This window comes from Dipodomys merriami, unplaced genomic scaffold, assembly GCF_024711535.1.
Source record: "Dipodomys merriami isolate MVZ:Mamm:240054 unplaced genomic scaffold, mDipMer1.0.p SCAF_37, whole genome shotgun sequence".
Lineage (NCBI taxonomy): Eukaryota > Metazoa > Chordata > Mammalia > Rodentia > Heteromyidae > Dipodomys > Dipodomys merriami.
The window spans coordinates 4,989,681-5,011,200 of record NW_027205270.1 but is presented as its reverse complement, the minus strand read 5'-3'; the positions used below and the strand labels follow the sequence as shown (position 1 = coordinate 5,011,200).

The window sequence follows — 21,520 nt, the reverse complement described above, 5'->3', positions numbered from 1 at the left end:
AAATGGCAACATGGAAAAAGTTAGACAAGACCAGTATTGCAGATGCTGAAAAAAACCACCTGCCAAGAAATGCAGGTGATTCCAAAAACTAAGGACGAAAGATTCTGCCCTAGAGCCTCCAACAGGAACACAGACCTATGTTTCACTTTCAATGACGCTGAGAGCAATCTCTATTAATAGGTGTCTATTCCTAAGCATACTGTTAGCTTGTATAATGTTCTGAATTATGAATTTCTGAATTTCATGCATTGGTGTTTCTAATTCTGATACATTTTCTTAAGTATTCTAATTCTCAAATTTAGTTATCAATTTCAGAACAAAAAAAGTCTTATTCTCAAAGGAAATATTGGCATGGTAAATATTAAATATGGCGTTTTCTCAACCAAGTACAATTTCATTCTTCACACATTCGATTGTCATATTTGCATAGGGGTCATGCTTATCTTCTCTGTATATTCCAACTTAAGTATCTGTGCTGCTGAAGCAAGCACCACAGTTCCATTTTTAAAGGAAAAAACAAAATAAATCTTTCATGCAAAGAAATTAAAGATCTAGGCCTCAAAAAGAATTGATTTAAAAAATGGCATTTATCACCATATGCCCACTTGTATTTAAGTGGGAATTGTATGTTGTACAATGAATGAACCAGGAATGGGGACAAAGACCTGTAGCATATAGCTTCCACAGCAAACTTCCCTTTTCCCCCTTGTCCCGCCATTTCTCAGGTGAGATCATGTCTCTTGGTGAGAAGTAAGCAGCAAGTAAAAAGTAAGAGGTCAACTTTTCCAGATTACAGAAAGAAACATAGTGTGTGTGTGTGTGTGTGTGTGTGTGTGTGTGTGTGTGTGTGTGTGTGTGTGTGTGTGTGTGTGTATGCACGCACACATACTCTCATACTCGTGTATGCATTTTCAGGATCTATAAGACCAAACGGGAAAGAGAATGATAGTTTAAAATTAAGCACAGAGACTAGGGTAGACTAAAACTTGGTGTCACAGTGAGGGAGGAGGGAAGATAGTGGGAGGAGGAAATGTTGGCATATACACAAATAAAGCTAATGATGCTCTGATTACACCCTGGCCAAGCACACAGGAAGTGAAGCACATATTGATAGTGTCTTTAACAAATGCATCTCCCCCCTCCTTCCAATGAAGCATTGCCATTTCAGAGACTGGAAGATGATCTTCTCTTCATAATGTAAGGACCCAAACTGGAGGGGAGATGCAGGTGTCAGGGAGAATCAGAGAACATTATCTTGTTCCCATCTGTGATTTCCCAAAGATGGCAATAGACTTGCTGTGTGCCTCAAAAGCACATCTTTCATTTTCACTGCTGAAGATTCATCTTCCAACATTTTCATTGAAACTTCCCTTGTTCTTGGTGCTGATTAAATCAGAGCTCATTATGTGGTTTTCACTAGTGACTTCCTATTTGGTACACAGATGCTCTAATCTTATCTTTTCCTTTTATGCTGCTTTACAAATAATCTCTAAAACTTTGTCATCTGAACTCAGAGAAACAAAACAAAAACTATGAAGTACTCCTAGGTCTGAAAAGAAAGCTATAGAATAGAAGATATATTCTGTTCATTTCACTACATTATTTCAGCGTATCCTAATGAGGCTAAATTTCAAGAGGCTGAGATCTGGAAGACAGCAGAGTAAAGCCAGCCCAAGCAGAAAAATCCATAGGTCTCCATCTCCAATTAAGCAGCACAAAGCTGGACTACAGACATATCTCAAATGGTATACCACCAGCTGAAGGATCATGCACAGCTTCCAGAAAGCCCTTTGTCTCTGGGTAAATATTAGTCATTTGCTGATTTCATGCACTTTCAAATACACAGATATTCTGATAAAAGTATATACTATAAAAGCTATACATTTGTATCAAAGAAGAAACTCAGAGTGCTGGGAAGAAAAGGGAGTGTTGGGGTATAGAGATTTTAACCATGTCCTGAGTAGGATCTCAAACTGAGTACTCATGTGATTCTGGCCTAGAACTCTCATTTGCATCCTGCTGGTTGCTCCGGACAGGTTATATTCTACTGGCCTGAAGAAAGCAGCCCATCTATCTCCTTTGCTAATTCCTGAAGCTTCCTTCCTTTTATCAAATTAGATACATAGCAGTTTGTTTGTTTAAATGGCAAGTGAAAAATATATGGATTTATGGTGTGCAATGTGATATTTTGATGCATGGGTGCATGATACAGTAATCAACATCTGGGTTTCTCAACAGAAGCCAACTATGTTCCACTAGAAAGCTACAGTTCACAGCTGACACTGAAGCTAGGTTCATCCTGCTCATCTTGCAAGTAGACCACATATCAACTCACATACAACCAGGCTCAGGGCTGGGAGTTATGGAGAAGATGGACTGATACACTGACATGGCATAGAATGGCTCTATATCGAGGACTACACAACCCAGTAAAGGCATCAAATAAAAATGGAAAGAAAGCTAAGTCACATGTAAAGTTACTAATTAAACTACAGACCATTTCAGGAAAATTCAGTGCCAAGAAAGTCAGTCTATAGAACACAAAAAAATGAAACAGTCCACATCAAAGAAATTAAGCCTTAAAACAGCTTCAAGCTGTCATGCAAAATCATTTAAAACCTCAGTGCATGGTGAGGTGCACACGCCCATAGTACTAGCTCACGGTGGAAGCTACATTGAAACAATCATATATTCAATCAAGACCAGCTTATACTATAGCAAAACTCTGCCTCTAAAACACAAAATAAAGACTGAGAAGGTGGCTCAGGGGTAGATCGCTTGCCTTGCATGCATGAAGCCCTGGGTTTGATTCCTCAGCACCACATAAGCAGAAAAAGATGGAAGTGGCGCTGTGGCTCAAGTGGTAGAGTGCTAGCCTTGAGCTGAAGAGCTGAGGGACAGCACCCAGGCCCAGAGTTCAGGCCCCACTACTGACAAAAATATATAAAGAAAAGAAAGAGAGAAAACATCTAAATGTTTCAAAAGTTGAGGAAATCATCGGCAGAATAAAATCTAGATGTTAACATATACTTCAAATATTTGCTTAACATGGATTATGTGAAAATAGACCTCTTCAGATTGTGACACTTTTCATCTGTTTTCTAGAAATATACATTTGTACAGATACAGAGGTGTGAGCGTGCACACGCCTGTGTGTGTGTGTGTGTGTGTGTGTGTGTGTGTGTGTGTGTGTGTACATTGGTGAGTTGGGCACTGTGCTTTGAACTCATGTCTTCCGATTTGTTAAGGTGATACTCTACAATGTCCCAGTATCTTTTGCTTTAGAGTATTTTTTTCAGTCAGATCTCATGCTTTTGTTTGTACCAGTCTCAGACTTCAATTTTCCTACCTCCAATTCTAGCATTACTAAGATTATAGATGTGAGCAACAACATTGGCATTTTTGTTTGAGATAGGGTCTTTCCAATGTTCATTCTTGGCTTGGACTTCAATACCTCCATCAATCTTATTATCTCTGCCTCCTCTGTAGTTGAGATATTGAACAAGTGACACTGTGGCCAGCCCCTATCTACTAATATTGTTAAAGTTTTAAACTTCATTCCCATATTTATATTTATTGATACTTCATTTACCTTCTGCACTACTAAAATTTTCTAGAAAATTCCAAGACTGAACTTAACTAACATGAATATTTGTTTGAATCATGTCTATTTATTATTTTAATAAGAATCCTCCCCAAACTCTTGCATTGGGTGCTACAATGAACACTATATTTGCTATTTTTCAGAAAAAATTATCTTCCTCTGTTAAAAAAAACCCTTTTTATGACTTAATATACATATCTACTCCTGATTTAACAGGATAAACAGGATATACTTTTTTGGGGGTCAGTTGTAGGGCTTGAACTAAAGGCCCACGCACTCTCTGAGTTCTTTTGCTCGATGCTGGCACTCTACCACTTTGATCCATAGCCCCATTTCCAGTTTTTGAGTGTTAATTGGAAATAACAGTCTCATGGGACTTTTCTACTCAGGCTGGCTTTGAAACACAATCCTAAAATCTTAGATTCCTGGGTAGCTGGGATTGTAGGCAGGACCCAGATGGAGATTGTAGGCAGGACCCAACTGGCTAGGATAAACTTTTATAACATGAAATGTTGTAAAAGTTCAATAATTGCCTAACTTTGAACTATTACTTAGTGATTAATAAATCCTGAATATTAAAATATTCTTCCATTTTAGTGCAATTTTGGTGTGTGTGTGTGTGTGTGTATGAGAGTGTGTGTGTGTGTGTGTGTGTGTGTGTGTGTGTGTGTGTGTGTGTGTGCATGTAGTTAGGATACCATATCTTGGTATCCCATATCTTGGTATCATATTCCCACTTTCCTTCCATCACATGTTTTTCTAAATATCATGGTTCTAGATTCCATAGCATATACATTTCTTTGAACTCCCCATACTATGTTCGGGTTGATGGTATTGTTCTTTCATTTTTTAATAGTCTCTTTTGTTTTATTATATCTCATCTTTAGTGTCTTCTCTCAAACCATTTTTTAAAACTCTTGGGTGATTCCTTTTCATATGACTTCTACACTTTATTTCAAAATATGCTCTTTCTTGCCTTTTATTCTCCTTTCTCACAATTTTTTCTGAACTTGGTTTTATTTTATTTATTTTATTATCATGAGTATCTGTTCAAATGTGTTTCAATTTACCATGTCTAAAATGAGTATAATGCATATTAACTTGTAATTGTTGTTTTTAGGTGATCCTGTAATCTTGCAACTATGGCTTGCTATCATTTGTTTTATTTTAAAGTGTCTTTTCTTTTGATTATTTGAACATCCGTTTCCTTGGAAGCAAAGCCATGAGAAAAGAAGAAAAAGAATGAGTGAAGAATTGGGACTTTTCTTAACCTTGAAGACTTCCAGTCTGCTAAGATCAGTCTCCAGAGATTCAGCATTGGACACTTCTCTTTTATTTCTGGTACTCCCATTATTTATTTATTTTTTCTGTAATGGTGTATCTTTTCTCTACTTGAGAAAGGTTCTCTAAGCTGGTAAATATCTAAATAATTATAATACAGCTTCATGTCTATGCTTATTTCAAAGTTCTACAGATCATCATTCCAATTCTAGAACTTTCTATCAGGTAACTTTACCTCATAGAAACAAAACATACGTACAGAAGACTGGCTATGTTATAACCATAAGGGAATGACAGCCATGTAACTTTTGTTTTTACAGGAAAAATAGTTGATAGAAAGGAATATGATGCACCAAACACTAATAATGCCCTAGAATTTGAAACAAATTTTTATTGACAGCAATAACAATGATAACTGATCTCAGGAATCTCACATTACCCCAAGATTGCACTCACTTGAGTAAAGTTGAACTGTGACAGCAACATCAAAAGCAATATTTCTTCAATCATATAAAAAAGGAAGGAAGGATGTGGTGAACACAGTCATGTTATTCAATGCATATCATAGAATTAGGAAAATTCAAGGGAAGAGACAGTTTGGAAGGGAGGGGAGAGAGTGATAAAAGGGATGGCATTGATCATGATGCACTGTACTTATAATCTGCTTTGTTAGTTAATAACTCTTTTGTAAAACTTCATAAAGATAATAAAATGTAGGTTTTAAAAGGCAGAATTTCGTTAGATTTTATTTTGAGAATTATATAAAACAGAAGAGTGAAACAATTATTCAAGAAAAGATTGATCTGTTCTTGGGTAACATTGTAATTGATTTATTACTCATGGGACTACGTGGATCATTAACAAAAAGAGATCTCAAAGTTTAAATTAGGTATGTAAACAGATTGACCTTTCATGCCAAAGGATAAATTGGATTTCAAGGAGATAACTGGGGACTGCAGATGCCTATCAAAACTTTCTGGTATTTTTTTTTAATGTGATGGTACTGGAGCTTGCACTCAGAACCTGGGTACTATCCCTTAGCTTTTTTTATTCAAGGCTAGTGCACTATCACTTGAGCCACACTCCACTTCCAGCTTTGGTGGTTAATTGGATGTAAGAGTCTCATGAACTTTCTTCTCCAGGCTGGCTTCGGATCTCTATCCTCAGATCTCAGCCACCAGAGTAGCGAGGGGTGCAGCATAAGCCACCAGCATCCAACTTTGATTTTGTTTCATTTGTTCAGGAGACTGAAGAATTTCTGCAGGTCTCTGTCACCTCAGTTAACCCACAGGCACCTGAACAAAAACAAAGGTTTATCACTCATCCTATGAGAATCAGGGATGACTACAATCTGTCTTTTATGCACAGTTAGTGACAATCATGAAGATTCCCTACAAATATTCTATACTCTCTGCTTCTGAACATACTTTAGCATACATGTATATTCCCAGTAAAACTCTTATCTAATCAAGTAAGCAGCTTCTGGGCAGACAATTGTGCATCCCTTTTAGGTAGAACTTGTTAGACCAGTATGACCTCTTCTTATCTCCTCCCATACTGATTCACAGTGCTGCTTACAGTGCCTCTGAGTCAGCCCATTCTCAGTGTGAGTAAAACAATGAAACATCAGAATGTCAGACAACATATGGTCTGTTTCCAATCTGAATGAGATAAATGTTGTCATAAGCCATGGGGAACTGGAATTTTTCATTACTGCACCATAACAGCCTGAGATGCTTGCTAAAAAGAGGTCCCAACAGGGCTTCTGCCATTTACATTTTAAAAAATAATAGCTTTATTAAGACCTAATTCTTCCAACATAACTGACTCTGTTAAATTGTACATTATAGTGGCTGTATCCTATTTAAAAAATTGTGCACCCTGCATCTTGTGTATACACTTCTCTAGCTTGGGGAGGGGAAGGAAAAAAATGCTTAAATAGGGATACAGGATGATCCATTATAACAATGAGATGTACAAGACACTATGTTGAAAAATGAACTTTACAATTTAGGCTGGGGGGAGAGGGAGTGTAGTTGTGCAGGTGGGAGGGAAGGGAGATTAGGGGGAAAACAAAGGAGGAGGTAGCAATGCTTGATAGGAAATGTACTCATTACCTTGCTCATGTAACTGTAACCCCTCTGTACAGTATTTTTACAATAAAAAACATTTTTTAGAAATTATGCACCCACTTCCATGATCTAATTTTAGAACATTTTCATCACCCTAGAAAGAAATCCCATACTCATTAGCATTCATACTCCATTAGTTCCTCAACTTCCAGCAATAGTTCATCTTACTTCTGTGTCATGATTGAAATTTGAATGTTCCTAAAGGCTGACCCTCAAATGCAGCAACGTACAGAGTAGGGGGAGCCTTGGCAAATAGAGCAGATCATGAGGGTTCTTGACCTCATCAAGGGGTTAGTTCATCAATGGGCTGATCATCAGACAGGCTATTTGGAGGTGACAGAAACTTAGGAGGTAAGACCTAATTGAAGTGACTGGGTTGTTGAAATCATGTTCTTGGAGCCATATCATCTCCCAGCCTTTTCTATTTTGGAAAATTCACTGAGACTGAATCAAGGACCTCAACTACCATGCTAAGTAAGTGTTCTACTGCTGAGCTAGTATAACCAGACTGATCCCCCCTCTCTCTGTGTGTGTCTCTCTCTTTCTCTTATTCTCTCCCTTTCTCTATACACATACACATACACATCCTCCTACTAGATATAAGCATACACACACATATACACATATTTATTTGTGTGTGTGTGTGTGTGTGTGTGTGTGTGTGTGTTACTGGAGTTCGCATTCAAGGTCTTCCAAGGCCCTACTCCTCGTTTCAGGCCACCACAAGGTGAGCAGCTTCCTCTGTTCTACCCTCCTGTCACCATGATAGTCTACCTTGCCTCAGACATAAATGCAATGGAGTCAATTCATCTTTGACTGAGATCTCTGACATTCTGAGCCCCAAATAAGCATTTCCTCCTTTAAGCTGATCTCTCTCAGGTATTGTTTAATAACAAGTAAAAGGTTCCTAACACACTCTGTCTCTATGTTTGTCCATTCAGAATATTTCATATGAACAGAATCACAAAACATGGCCTTTCATGACTGTTTTTTCCACTAAACAATGTTTTCCAGGTACATCAATGTTGACACATGTATTATTTCATTGCTTATTGTGCCAAATAGTATGTCAGTGTATGGACAGAGCACATCTTCTTTTTCTATTCATCAGTTGATGCTCATTTTATTTTTGTCTCCTTTTTAATTATTAACACCACCCTACACATATGTGCACAGTGTTTTGGGAATTGTTTTATCTTTACTCAGATATATGTCTAGGAATGAAATTGGTGATCATGGAATAACTCAATGTTTATGGTTTTGTGGAATAGCAAGAGAGTTTCCTACTGCCTATCTGGAATTATATTCTTGGCATCAATTAATGAACATTCCAGTTTCTCCACATCTTTGCCAACATCTGTTTATATATCCTTTTATTTTTTTCTATCCGATTGGGGATAATGTAATATCTCAATTGAATTGTGGTTTTGATTAGAATTTCACTTAAGTATAATACTGGCAGCTGCGTATGTGACTCAAACCTATCATCCTAGCTTCTTGAGAGGTGGAGACTAAAGAATGGTAGTTCAAGGACAACTTGGGTATAAAAGTTCACAAGAGTCTATCTCAAGCAATGGCTAGGTATAGTGGCATGTATCTGTTATTTCAGTTACTGGGAAAGCACAATGGCTTGGTACAGTGGTGCACACATGTAATTCCGAGCCACAGGAGGAACCACACAAATAGGAAAATCACAGTCTATGCCAGCCATAAACTGAATTTGAACCTTGCAAGCAACCATTCCATAAAGACCAGAGGCCCAGTTCAGATGATGGAATGCCTACCTAGCAGTCATAAGGCCCTGAGTTCAATTACTTACACCTGAAAATAAAATAATACTAGCAATATTTAATATATATAACTAGTCACTTGTACATTGTTTTGGGGGGAAACTATTCAAATCCTTTACTTTTTTTTCTTTTTATTCTTGTTTTAAATGTTCTTCACCTATGTTCTTCGCATGTTCTTCATTATATCCTGGAAATACAAACTATAAAAACTTAACAATTAATGACAAAACAACATTCTGTTTTTATTTTTATTTTATTATCTTATTGAGTTTTATTTCAATTTTATTGTCATATATGAGAAATCATTTCCATTTCAATATCATGTAGATATGTAATTTCTTTAAGAGTTTTAGTCTCAAGTTTACATCTACTAGCCACTTGGAGTTAATTTTTTTAATTAATAAGTTTTTTTATTGTGAAAATACCATTCAGAGGGTTTATAATTACATGGGCAAGGTAATGAGTACATTTCTTATCAAGCATTGTTGCCTCCTCCTTTGTTTCCCCTTCCCATCCCTGCCCTCCCACCCCCCAAACCCCCACCAGAGTTGTAAAGTTCTATTTTCAACATAATGTCTTGTAAATCTCATTGTTGCAATGGGTCCACCTGTATCCCTATTTAAACAATTTATTTTTCCCTTCCCCTCCCCAAATTATATCAACATCAAATACAGTGAAAACTGGGGTTATACCATGGGGGAGGGACATACAAAGCAACAAAGAAATATCTTATAAATATGTTGGAAACAATAGCAAGAAAGAAAAACCATTTGAGTCCTTATCTTGGGATTCATTTCCCCTAACATCAACTTATCTGACCATTTCTGCTTATCTCAGACATATACTAGTTATTGCAAATAAGGGAAAGCATGGGACCTATGCTTTGGGCCTGGCTTACTTCACTTGATATAATTTTTCCAAGTCTTGGAGTTAATTTTTGTAGGTTGTCTGAGATAGAAAATTTATTTTCCTTCTCACCCAGATTTTCAAGTGGATTCCCAGTTGTCCTGGAACACTTTCCTCAAAAGATTATTCTTTTCTATTGAGATGCCTATCACTCTGTCATAATTTGTCATTACAATGTATGCCATTGGATTAAGTTCTAGTCAGTGAGTGAGTGAGCAGATAATACTGGATATTGTATAGCAGTCATTAATAAAATAGCTACCTGAATAAGTTGCAAAGCAGTAATGTACTGAATAAGCTGTTAGCACCAGGTAAAGAAATTGAAAATAACCATCTTAGAATAATTCATTGATTATAACTAACTGTATTTGACAACTCTTCTTTCAGTAAAGAAAGAGAAGACATTAGGAAAAAGTTGCTTTGTACATACATACTATATTTAAAAGGGTGCAGAATTTTACAAGAGCTGTGGACTGAATTCTGCCCCTCTAAAGTTATATGCCCAATATCCTCTAGGCCTGAGCATAAAGAGACTGACCTCCATTAATTATGTCAAAATGACCTTTGGGCTTCCAATCTTTGAGCAAGAAGAAAATAGAAATCTCTTTAATACTCAAGAGGTCACTTTCACTAATGTGCTCTTTAGATGCTGCCAAAAAGAATATTTGAATAAGGAGACATTCTTAAAACTTAAAGGCTATTGAAGAAAGATTTCTAGGCAACCGTAACCAGAAAAGGAACATTAACCACCCCAACCCAAGTCCAAGGCTGGCTTCATGGTTACATGACCTACGCAGATAGACAAATCCCCAAGTTCACAAAGAATCTCTACTTGGTTTTGTGTTCTGTTCAGGTTTTGAGCAAGGAGGCTTTGCATTTCTGTTTTTTACTAGAACTTGCAAATTATGTAGTCAAGACCATATGGAGTCACCTCACAATGGCTGCACAGTAAGATTTCAGAATTTGTTAGAAACTAGTGACTGTTCTGTCTCCCATTCTTAATGGCAGTATTTATAGCTATTGTCCTATCTCCACTTCCCCACTGAATACTGAGTTTGTGATAGTAAAGATAATTTGTTTTGCTTTTTCAATTCTTCTGAACAAAAGGAACTTCCTTCAGACCAGGTAAGAATGCCAAGCATCACTCTCAGAAAGAATTTGGAGTTTGTTTCTGTGGAGAAGGAATATTATTCTTTGTAGAAAGGGTAATGTATTTTCTGTACACAAAGGATAGTGAAAGGGGTATTTAGGTTGTATTTTTATGAATCCTCAATACCTGGATCTCTCTGACAGAATTATATCATCCATACCAGAGAACACAGAGCCAATCATGTGACTGGTTTTAGATAGTGAAATTTGAGCTGAAGTTATATGTTACACATACACAGGTATCTCAGTGTTTACTTCTTCATACATCCTGAGGAATTCTGCCCCATCCCGAATTATGACTGCTATTATTAGCTTGGTACCCTATTGTACAAGATAGTGATGCAGAGCAGAAAATCCAGCTGATGTTCAGTGGACAAATGTAAATGAAAAAAACATTAAAGCCCTTGACTGAAATTTCAGTCAAGGGCTTTAATGTTTTTTTCATTTACATTTGCTTGTCACTACTAGATAATTGGCCTGCCATAATTAGTTAGAAGAACATATTTCTTTCTTAAATATACATATTTTAATGTAAAGATAATATACAGAGGGGTTACAGTTGCATGAGCAAGGCAATGAGTCCATTTCCTATCGAGCATTGTTACCCCTCCTTTGATTCCCCACCACACCTCGACCATCCCTTTCTTCCCTACTTCCCCAACTCCTCCCTCCCCTTCCCCAAATTGTAAAGTTCGTTTAAAGCCAGTGTCTCGTACATCTCATTGTTACAGTGGATCATCCTGTAGTCTATTTCAGCATTTTGCTATTTTCTTTCCCCTCCACAAATTAGACAAATGTATATACAAGATGCAGAGAACCGGGATCAAATACAGTGAAGACAGAGGATATACCATGGAGAAGAAAATATGAATAAACAAAAAAAATTACATAGTACATTATACATATACATTAAAAAGAATAACACGAAAGATAAAATCTCTTTCAGTCTGCTCAAACTGGTATGTATGTATGTATATATATATATATATATATATATATATATATATATATATATATATATATTTGCTTAGCATATTGGTCAATTGTGGGGCTTGAACTCTAGACCTGGACTCTTGTCTCTCAGCTCTTCAGCTCAAGGCTAATGCTCTACCACTTGAGCCACAGCACCACTTCTGGTTTTCTGGTGTTTAATTGGAGATAAGAATCTCATGGACTTTCCTACCCAGGGTGGCTTTGAACTGCCATCCTCAGATCTCAGCCTCTTAGTAGCTAAGATTTCAGGTGTGAGCCACAGTCACCCAGCTAGGGGAACTTATCTCTAAAGCATTCATCTTCAGGATAAAAGTTACTGGTGTTTGCTGAGAATATACATCATACATGATTAAGTACTACCACACATAAGTGAATACTTGTAAGTATGCATGCATGTCCACATGCACACACACTTATTTAAAATATCAATGAAGGTATTCTAATATAATGTCCTTTTTATAATAAGATTTGTAATATATTAAGATGATTTGTTTTAGTTTATCTTGTTTAGGCTGCCATATCAAAACATTAGAGACTGGGCATTTTGTAAACAACAGAAATTTAGTTTTCTCATTTTGGAGGCAGGGATCTCCAAAGTCCAGGTAAATGGCAGATTCTGAGGCTAGTGAGGCCCAGATCTTTATAGACAGCCATCTAGCTGTGTCTTCAAGTGGTGCGAGTGGTAACTCAGCTCTCTAGGACCTCTTTTATAAGGATATAAATCTCTTCATTAGGGTCCTTCCTCTGTGATTTAATTACCTCTTAAAGATTCTACCTATTAAAACATAAATATGGGAGTCAAGATTTAAAAATATGAATTTAGGATTAATAAAACTTCAGACTGCAGCAAGGAAGCTATAGATGTCATCTATCTGAATTAGTATAAAATACACCATTTTCTCCTCTGAATAAGATGATATAATTGTTCTTCAATTCTGTCTGAAATTCTAGGGCAAAATTTTGGAAAGATAGTAATAGAGTTTATTTACACCTTTCTACTATGAAATCTGTGACAAATTAACCAAACACACACACGCATGCACACACACATACACACACACACACACACACACACACACACATACACACACATGCAATAGGAGAGTTGTCAAAAGAAGATTTTGAAAACCAAAGGGAAGAGATCTATCAGTAGTGATAATGGGACCTCTATTTGGACAAAGATGAGACAAATAGTTGTTTCTCACAATGGGCAGCCTATTTACTACACAACTCTAAGATCTACCAAATGGCATCTGTAGTTATCTCGTCATATTTCAACAGCTGTCAAGATTGGTGCACGATGGTTCAAAGCAAACCATCTGCTCCCAGCTAGAAAATGGGTTATTGAGGACCAAGTTGCTGTCTACATCACTCACAGGCCCACATGGTGTTTAGCCACACAGAACCATGTATAAATGGAACACTGTGTAGGGAAACAGGTGCTCTCCAGAAAGATTTAAAAGAAAATGGGACTTGTCCAAACCTTACACTTCCAGACCACATGGATGTACCACTTTGCTCCTCTTGAACTGCTACACTCATGGAAATGATATCTTGTATGGGCATGTACCAGTATGACAATAATTAAAAATTAATCTATTTTGAGATCTGATTTAAAATCCAATGTATACCCTACAAAATTAAGAAGAGTGAAGGATGGAGGAGACAGGGAAGGATGATAACAATTTTGAAGGGATGACATTGATCAAGACATACTGAATCATAAACTGCTTTGTTAAATTACAACTCTCCTACAACTACTTAAGGATTAAAAATAAGGTACTGGATACAACCTCTAGAAAAAGGAAGTAGAAAGAATAAAATAGGATTTAAATAATTTTAAAAGACCATATTTAAGAATTCCCATCACACTTGGCTTAATGCCTTGCTAAAAGTATTTCCACAGATTTTCTATAAGGTCTTGGGCAGGTGATTTTGTTTTTCTGTTCTTCAGTTTTGCCATGGGCTTAATATTTTTCTCTGTGCCAAGGAGACCGAGGGTTTCTCCCATTCCATCCTGTAATGTTTTCAGAGTATGTGCTCTGAGTCCAAGGTCTTTGATCCATTTGGAGTTGATTCTGGTGCAGGGTGTTATATAAGGATCTCGCTTTACCCAAATGATCACAAACAAGACTATACTAAAGCTACCAGCACAACTATATTTATTGCAGCATTATTTACCATAGCTAAGACATTGAACCAACCCAGATGCCCCTCAGTAGATGAATGGATCAAGAAAATGTGGTATATATACACAATGGAATTCTATGCCTCCATCAGAAAGAATGACATTGCCCCATTTGTTAGGAAATGGAAAGACTTGGAAAAAATTATATTAAGTGAAGTAAGCCAAACCCAAAGAAACATAGGTCCCATGATTTCCCTTATTTGCAATAACTAGTGTATGTCTGAGACAAGCAGAAACAGTCAGGTAAGTTGATGTTAAGCGAAATGAACCCCAAGATAGGACTCAAATGTTTTTTTTTCTTGCTATTGTTTCTAACATATTTGTAAGATGATTTCTTTGTTGCTTGTATGTCCCTCCCCCAGGGTATAACCCGTTTTCACTGTATTTGATGTTGGTCTAATTTGGGGAGGGGAAGGGAAAAAACAAATTGTTTAAATAGGGATACAGGTTGACCCATTGCAACAATGAGATGTACAAGACGTTATGTTGTAAAACGAACTTTACAACTTTGGTGGGGGGAGGAGGAGGAAGATGGGAAGATGGGAAACAAAGGAAGAGGTAACAATCCTTGATAAGAAATGTACTCATTACCTTGCCCATGTAATTGTAACTCCTCTGTATGGTATTTTCACAATTAAAAAAATATTTTTCCCTACCAGGCTCATTGCAGTTTTATAAAGGTTCATGATACAATATTCAAGCATTTCTTAAAGATAAGATGAAAAGGGTCATGTGCATGATTTTTGTGGTTTCCAATGAACTGCTCAAACTCATTCACCTATATGGATTGAGTTCTTTTGTATCATCTGACACAGCACTTGATGAAATAATTTTAAACATTTGTACCATGGAACATAGGAACATGGCAGAAACTTCTCAGGGTATGTATTATTCTTCTGTTTCTTTGAGAATAAGAGATTGAGAAGCTGAGCAGAAAGCAGTATCAGAGACTGTGAAGGTAATCAGAGCTTTCACAAGCTCATAGTTAAGTTGCATGGTGGCCAAGAGTAGATGAGACTTTGGCAAGTAGCTGAAGATTTCGTTAAGGATTCTGCAGAGGTTTGCTTCAAGAGAAATACTAAATAAGATCATCCCTCACAGACACCACAGTCAGATTGGGATCAGCTCCATACTTGAATGGACTGAGGTGATCTGTCATTATAAATAATGTTCACAGAAATCAAATTATCTTCTGTGTAAGGATGACCTCATTAGGAGGAATATGAATGCATTCAGTGCCTTAAACTACCTTTAAAAAATGTTCATGTGTAATGTCCAGGACTTCAATTAAACTAATTAGATATGCAAAAAGACAACTGAGCAAAAAACTTGAAAAGAAAAGTATAACATCATAAAATTAAACTCAAGTTGAAGAGCTGGGCACTGGTGGCTCACGCCTGTAATACTAGCTACTCAGGAGGCTGAGATCTGAAGATCACAGTTCAAAGCCAGTCCAAGCAGGAAAGTCCATGAGACACTTATCTCCAATTAACTACCAGAAAAGCAGAAGTGGTGCTGTGGCTCAAGTGATAGAGTGATAGCCTTGAGCTGAAGAGCTCAGGGACAGCGCCCAGGCCCAGAGTTCAAGCCTCAAGACAAAGGGAGGGATGGAGGGAGGGAGGAAGGAAGGAAGGAAGGAAGGAAGGAAGGAAGGAAGGAAGGAAGGAAGGAAAGAAAGAAAGAAAGAAAGAAAGAAAGAAAGAAAGAAAGAAAGAAAGAAAGAAAGAAAGAAAGAAAGAAAGAAAGAAAGAAAGAAAGAAAGAAAGGAAAGAAAGAAAGAAAGAAAAGAAAGAAAGAAGAAAGAAAGACGCTGTAGATATTGAGGTCATAAGGAACCGATGATGACATAAACATGTTTAAGAGATTACATAAAAAGGTGAGTTATTTTAGAATCTAGAAGTAATAAATATATTTTCTAGGGCAGAAAATAAAACTGATAAACATTCAGTAGAAAAGTTTATTTAGCAAAGTGTGAAAATTGACTTAAGGTTCTAAAAATTGGGGAAATTATTTAGCTGGAAGCAAAAGTTGAGTGGGGGGGCAGGGTGTAGGTGTGAATATATAAATATGTGCTGGGCCTGGGACTTGAACTCAATGCCTGGGAACTGTCTCTGATCTTTTGTGTTCCATGTTAGTGCTCTTACAACTTGAGCTACAACTCTACTTCCAACATTTTGCTGGAATTTAAATTAATTGGGGATAAGGATATCATGGGCTTTCCTCAAATCTCAGTCTATCAATTAGCAAAGATTACAGACATGAGGCACTGGTACACAGCTGCAATAGAAAAACTTGAAGTGTGTAGAACATAGTAAAGGAATAATAAATATATGTCCATTATATAATACACACATATCAAATGACCAACCAGAATTGGTGACTCACACTGTAATCCCAGCTGCTTGGGAGGCTGAGACTGGAAGATTGTGGCTTGTGGCCACCTCTATCTCAAAAGCAAGTCAGGGTCAGGTGCTGCTATCTTGTGCCTACAATCCTAGCCACTTAGGACCTAAGATTGTTAGGATCACTGTTCAAGGCATGAAAAATGTTCACAAGGCTGCTTTTCATTGTTGAGCTGGACAAAGTGGCACCTGCATGTTATTCTAGCTACCTGGAAACCTAATCTATGTATATGCTCAGGCAGGAAGCTATTTCAAAAATTACTAGTAAAAAACAAAGCTGGAGACATGGCTCATTGGTAACAGCACCTTGAAAAGTGAAAGAGGTGCTGAGCTCAAACTCCAGTGCTATCTACTCCCCCAAAATCAAGCCAGGTATGGTGGTACATGGCTATTATACCAGCTACTTTGGAAGTGGTGGCTAATCCAGGCAAAATCCAGCATTTCCTGGGTACAAATATATAATGGTCTATGATTTACTCTTGGTGGCAGTTAAATAGATTTGTTGTGATAATTTATTTAACTGCACACATTACTACATGTGCATATCATGCTTCATCAAAATATTTATCAGCACACAAAAGGAATTAGAAATAGTATTTAAAGAACAATAGGTTTACATATATATTAGATGGTTTATGATTATTCTGGATAGGTTTCTGAATGAATTGATGTCCCAAGGGCATGTGATTCTCTTGAAAATTCAACTCTTTTCCTCAATGTGTTGGCAATGAATAAAATCTAAAGAAACCGGAAGTATATTTCTTCAGTGCACCAGTAATTTTTTCAATTAATTCTCACCCATCTCTGTGAATTAAGTAATCTATTATTACCTGCAACTGATGAGAATACAGCTACTAAAATTTTAAGCACTTTACTGAACATCTCAAATCTAGTATTTGATGAAGCAGATAACTGAGAATCAGGTCCAAGTTCAAATCTCTTTTCTTCCTTTGTGTCCAGAATACACAAGAGGCTCCTGCTTAAGAACATAGAATTTAAGGACATATTTTTTTCATGGCTAATGAATTTACATGCATAAAACCCCAAGGCAAGCTCTGAGGTTTGATTCATTTATGTAGACTACCATTTAGTATCACTAAAAAGAGGTTGTGTTATATAAATTGATGGGACCAACAGAATTATAAGTCCGATGAAAGAATGTCTAACTTGTTTCCAAAACTGGAAGACAGTCAGAAAACATTCCAAAATACTTTTATTAAAGTTGTCTTTGAAGAATTTTCAAGTTTATAGGCTCCAAAACTAAAGTTTTATTTTTTTATTTTTTATTTTTTTGTTGGTCGTGGGGCCTGAACTTGGCCTGGGTGCTGTCCCTCAGCTCTTCAGCTGTAGACTAGAGCTCTACCACTTGAGCCTCAGCTCCACTTACAGCTTTTTCTGCTTATGTGGTGCTGAGGAATTGAACCCAGGGCCTCATGCATGCAAGGCAAACACTCTACCACTGAGCCACCTTCCCAGCTCCTACAGTTTTAGTTTCATCTTAAATGTTTGATTTTTTTCACCTTGGGTTTAATTAAAGAGATCTAGCAGTAACATACTAATTCTTCCCAGCCAGGTTTATTTTTCCAAACTTAGCATATATTTATTACTACATCCAACACTAATAGTTTTGTGCACCTTGCTGAGCAATGCACCTGAGACAAAACTTCAAAAACATTATGACAAGAAGAGAGAGGAAATAAGTCACTAGGCATTTACATCCCAGACAGAGAGCATCAATACCAGCTGTAAGGACAGTGCCCAGTGCCAAGCAAAAAATGAATCTGAAAAGTAGAAAGGAAAAATGAGTATATTCAAAAGGGAATATGGCTGGTATCTAGGCAGAGACAGTCAAGAGAGCAGAGTGAAGTATGGGTATGGGATGATAGAAAGTTCTCAAACCAGTGAATCTAGTCTTCTAGAATTGAGTGTAAGAATTAAAAGCTGAATGAAAGATCAGGATCTCCAGTTTGGTGCTCATTTATAGAAAATTAGACTCTTCACAGGAGCAATGCAAAACTATGTTAGAATTATTATGACAAGCATAGATTTCAGTTTCAAAAAGATTGGTTCCAATAAAGAGTAGACAGGAACTGGGCAAGTTTGACGTGTGTATAGAGAGGTACCACAAGGCCACCAGGTGAACAATAAGGTGGAAAAGATGAAGGCATCATGACAGACAGCTGTTATGCATGAACAAGAAATAGAATTTGTCCAGCGTTAACAGATTAGTCAAGGATGGCACCCAGCTTTCTAACATAGAACATATGAAAAACTTTTATTAAACAAAGCAAGCCAGACTGAAAAAAACATGGTTCCCCTCATTTGTTGTAACTAGATTTTGTCTAGGATATTCTTAGCAGAGGATGGCAATAGTTATGTGCACATGATCATATAAAATGATGCTTATTGAAATGAACTCCAAGAAATGGAAACAGGGATTTTTTTTCAGTGTACTGTTTTCTGTTATTTTTTTTCTTTTTTTCCCTTTGGTTTATTCCCTAAGTCACTGTTTTGTTTTGTTTTTTAAATTTCTCTACACTTTGTGCTGTATATATGTTGGTCTGATTCAGGGAAAGAAAAGGGAATCACAGAAGCTATGCTACAAAGGATGAACCAATGCAACAATGATACTCACTAGACACTATGTTGAAAATGAACTTTACAACTTTTGGGGGCTGGAGAGGAGGGAAGGTAGGAGGGGAAGAGGGAGAAAATGAGGGAGGGGGTAATACTGTTCAAAAAGAAATGTATTCATTACATTACATGTGTAACTGTAACTCCTTTGTACCTTTACAATAAAATAAGAGAAAAGAAGATAAAAAGAAAATAGGAACATGTGATTGACATAGGAACCAATGAGAAATACTTTCATAGGCCAATGGTAGGCTGAATATTTATGTATTGAAGATACAAATGAGCAGCCATCTAGTTATTCAATCAAACAACTGAATCCACAAACCTAGATCCCACAAGAGAGATCAAGGTGGAAGGTGGAATGTGAGGGGCAGGGGCACGGGGTGAGGGGACATAGATGATGATGGAAACCAATGGGAAGAATGAGATAACGGGAGAGTGTAGTGACAGAAGCCAATAGGCCACACAGGAAGACCTTCCTTTAGCCCCTCCCCTTTCCTTTCTTCCCTCACATGCTGATCTTGTAACAGAACAATCATCTAGTAATTTGAAAACTGAGTTAAAATATGCGGTTTTTCCACACAGAGAACACAACAAGACACCTGGAAAGCTGCCACAAGAATTATCTACATTTCTGCCATAAAAAATGACAGCCTGTCCTTTGACAACATGGACAGCCCTGGATAGCATCATGTTCAACAGAATAAGCCAGGCACAGAAAGACAAGCGCAACATGATCTCACTCATGTGATGCCTCAAATTGATGATCTCATGGAGGTTGAGAGTAGCATGGTGGTTGCCAGATGCTATGGAGATGGGAGGGAAGAAAGGATGGAAAGACTAACCAAGCATACTACGACATGAGCAAGAGGCTGAGATGTTTATTGAATGGAAAGACTACATAATAATGCATCACGTATTTTTAAAATCTTGAAGAAAGTATTCTGAACGCTTTTCAGCATAAGGAAATGACAAATGTTTGAGGACAACCATGTTTAACCTGATTTCCATATTATACAATATATACATGTTGTGAAACATCTCACCATCATGAATATGTATGATATTTATGGGTGTTTTTGTATTGATAAAAAGAATTGAAGAGAAAAATGAATATAGAAACAAAAACAACTACTAGTCTATCTCAATCCAGGAAAACAATACAATGAATTTTTGTTTGAACTTAGCATTTTACAGAAATCCTAATGGAAGTCTTTTCTTCAGATTTCCTATTAAAAGGTTTGTCTACTTAATTATGTCATATATTTACAAAGTGAATTACTTTTTGCACATATTTTCTGTAAGTCTCATTATGACCTCACAGGTTCCCTCATTCTCTTAATTTCACTTACAAGGGTAGAAGAAAGGAGGATGTTCATAATTCATTATTGATCTGTACACATAATAGTTACTATTCTATGTTCAATTATATTCTATAAGATAAAAGGGATGCTGGCCAACAGCTACTTGGGAAATGCAGATGGGGACGGATGTGGTTCAATATTAGCTCCACCAAAACATTAAGCTAGTTATGGTGGTTTATGTCTGTCATCTGACTTTGAGAGCCGGATGAATAGGAGAATTGTAGTGTGTGGCCAGACCAGGACAAAAGTTAGATCTTATGTGAAAAATAAGTAAAGCACAAAAAGGATTCATGAGTAACTCAAGTGGTAGAGTGCCTGCCTAGCAAATGTGAGCTCCTACGTTCAAATCTCAGTACTCCCCAAAATAATTCAGCTGACCAGAATAAAAACTGAACTCCTCACTCCTTTGTTTTGGTCTTCATTCTAATTTTGTTGGAAGTGTGGACATGGATTTTCAGTGAATACCCACTGGAAGTTGTGTGGGAGAATTTGCTTCCCATCTCAGTCCTATTCAACCCAGTTCCTTGTGTGCCCCTTTCTGAAACAAAAGTACTGGTACCAGGCTTGAGAGCACAAACAGAAAAGCAAAGAGAAAAGAATGCTGAACGTATGAATATTTTTAATCTTAAATCCTGGGAGTGGGTTCAGTGTGTCTACATTTTCAAAATTACAGTTGAATATTACTACTTTGGGTGTCATATGACTTTTATAAACACAATGAGGCAAGACAGCCATGAGTGGACACACAGATGCCAATGTCCCTGAACAAACTTACAGCTCTGTTCCGCTCTGAGGATACTATGTGATGTCATCAAATTGTGACACTCTGTGATCCTTCAGTTAACATGAAAGTCACAGAACATTATACATATACACATTTCCCTTCAGGAGTCTGTGTGGGAAGACCTTCAACATGGTAGCTGGAAGCTATCCATTCCAATGCAAATCTTCTTAGCATGGATGCCCTGACTGTGCAGCTTTGCCCTTCAGCATCAGGCTGGCTGCTGCCAACCCTGAGCCAGTCACGTGTTTTTTGTATGTATGTGTGTGTGTTTGTGGGTGTTTTATTTTTGGAAC

General features: G+C 37.1%; 1 non-coding gene across 1 annotated transcript; it reads right to left on the bottom strand.

Annotated features, from left to right (window-relative positions):
• Positions 1-385: 385 nt before the first annotated feature.
• Positions 386-491, bottom strand: LOC138804727 (U6 spliceosomal RNA). Its single transcript, XR_011365323.1, has one exon. It is a non-coding gene; the product is annotated as a U6 spliceosomal RNA (small nuclear RNA).
• Positions 492-21,520: the final 21,029 nt, after the last annotated feature.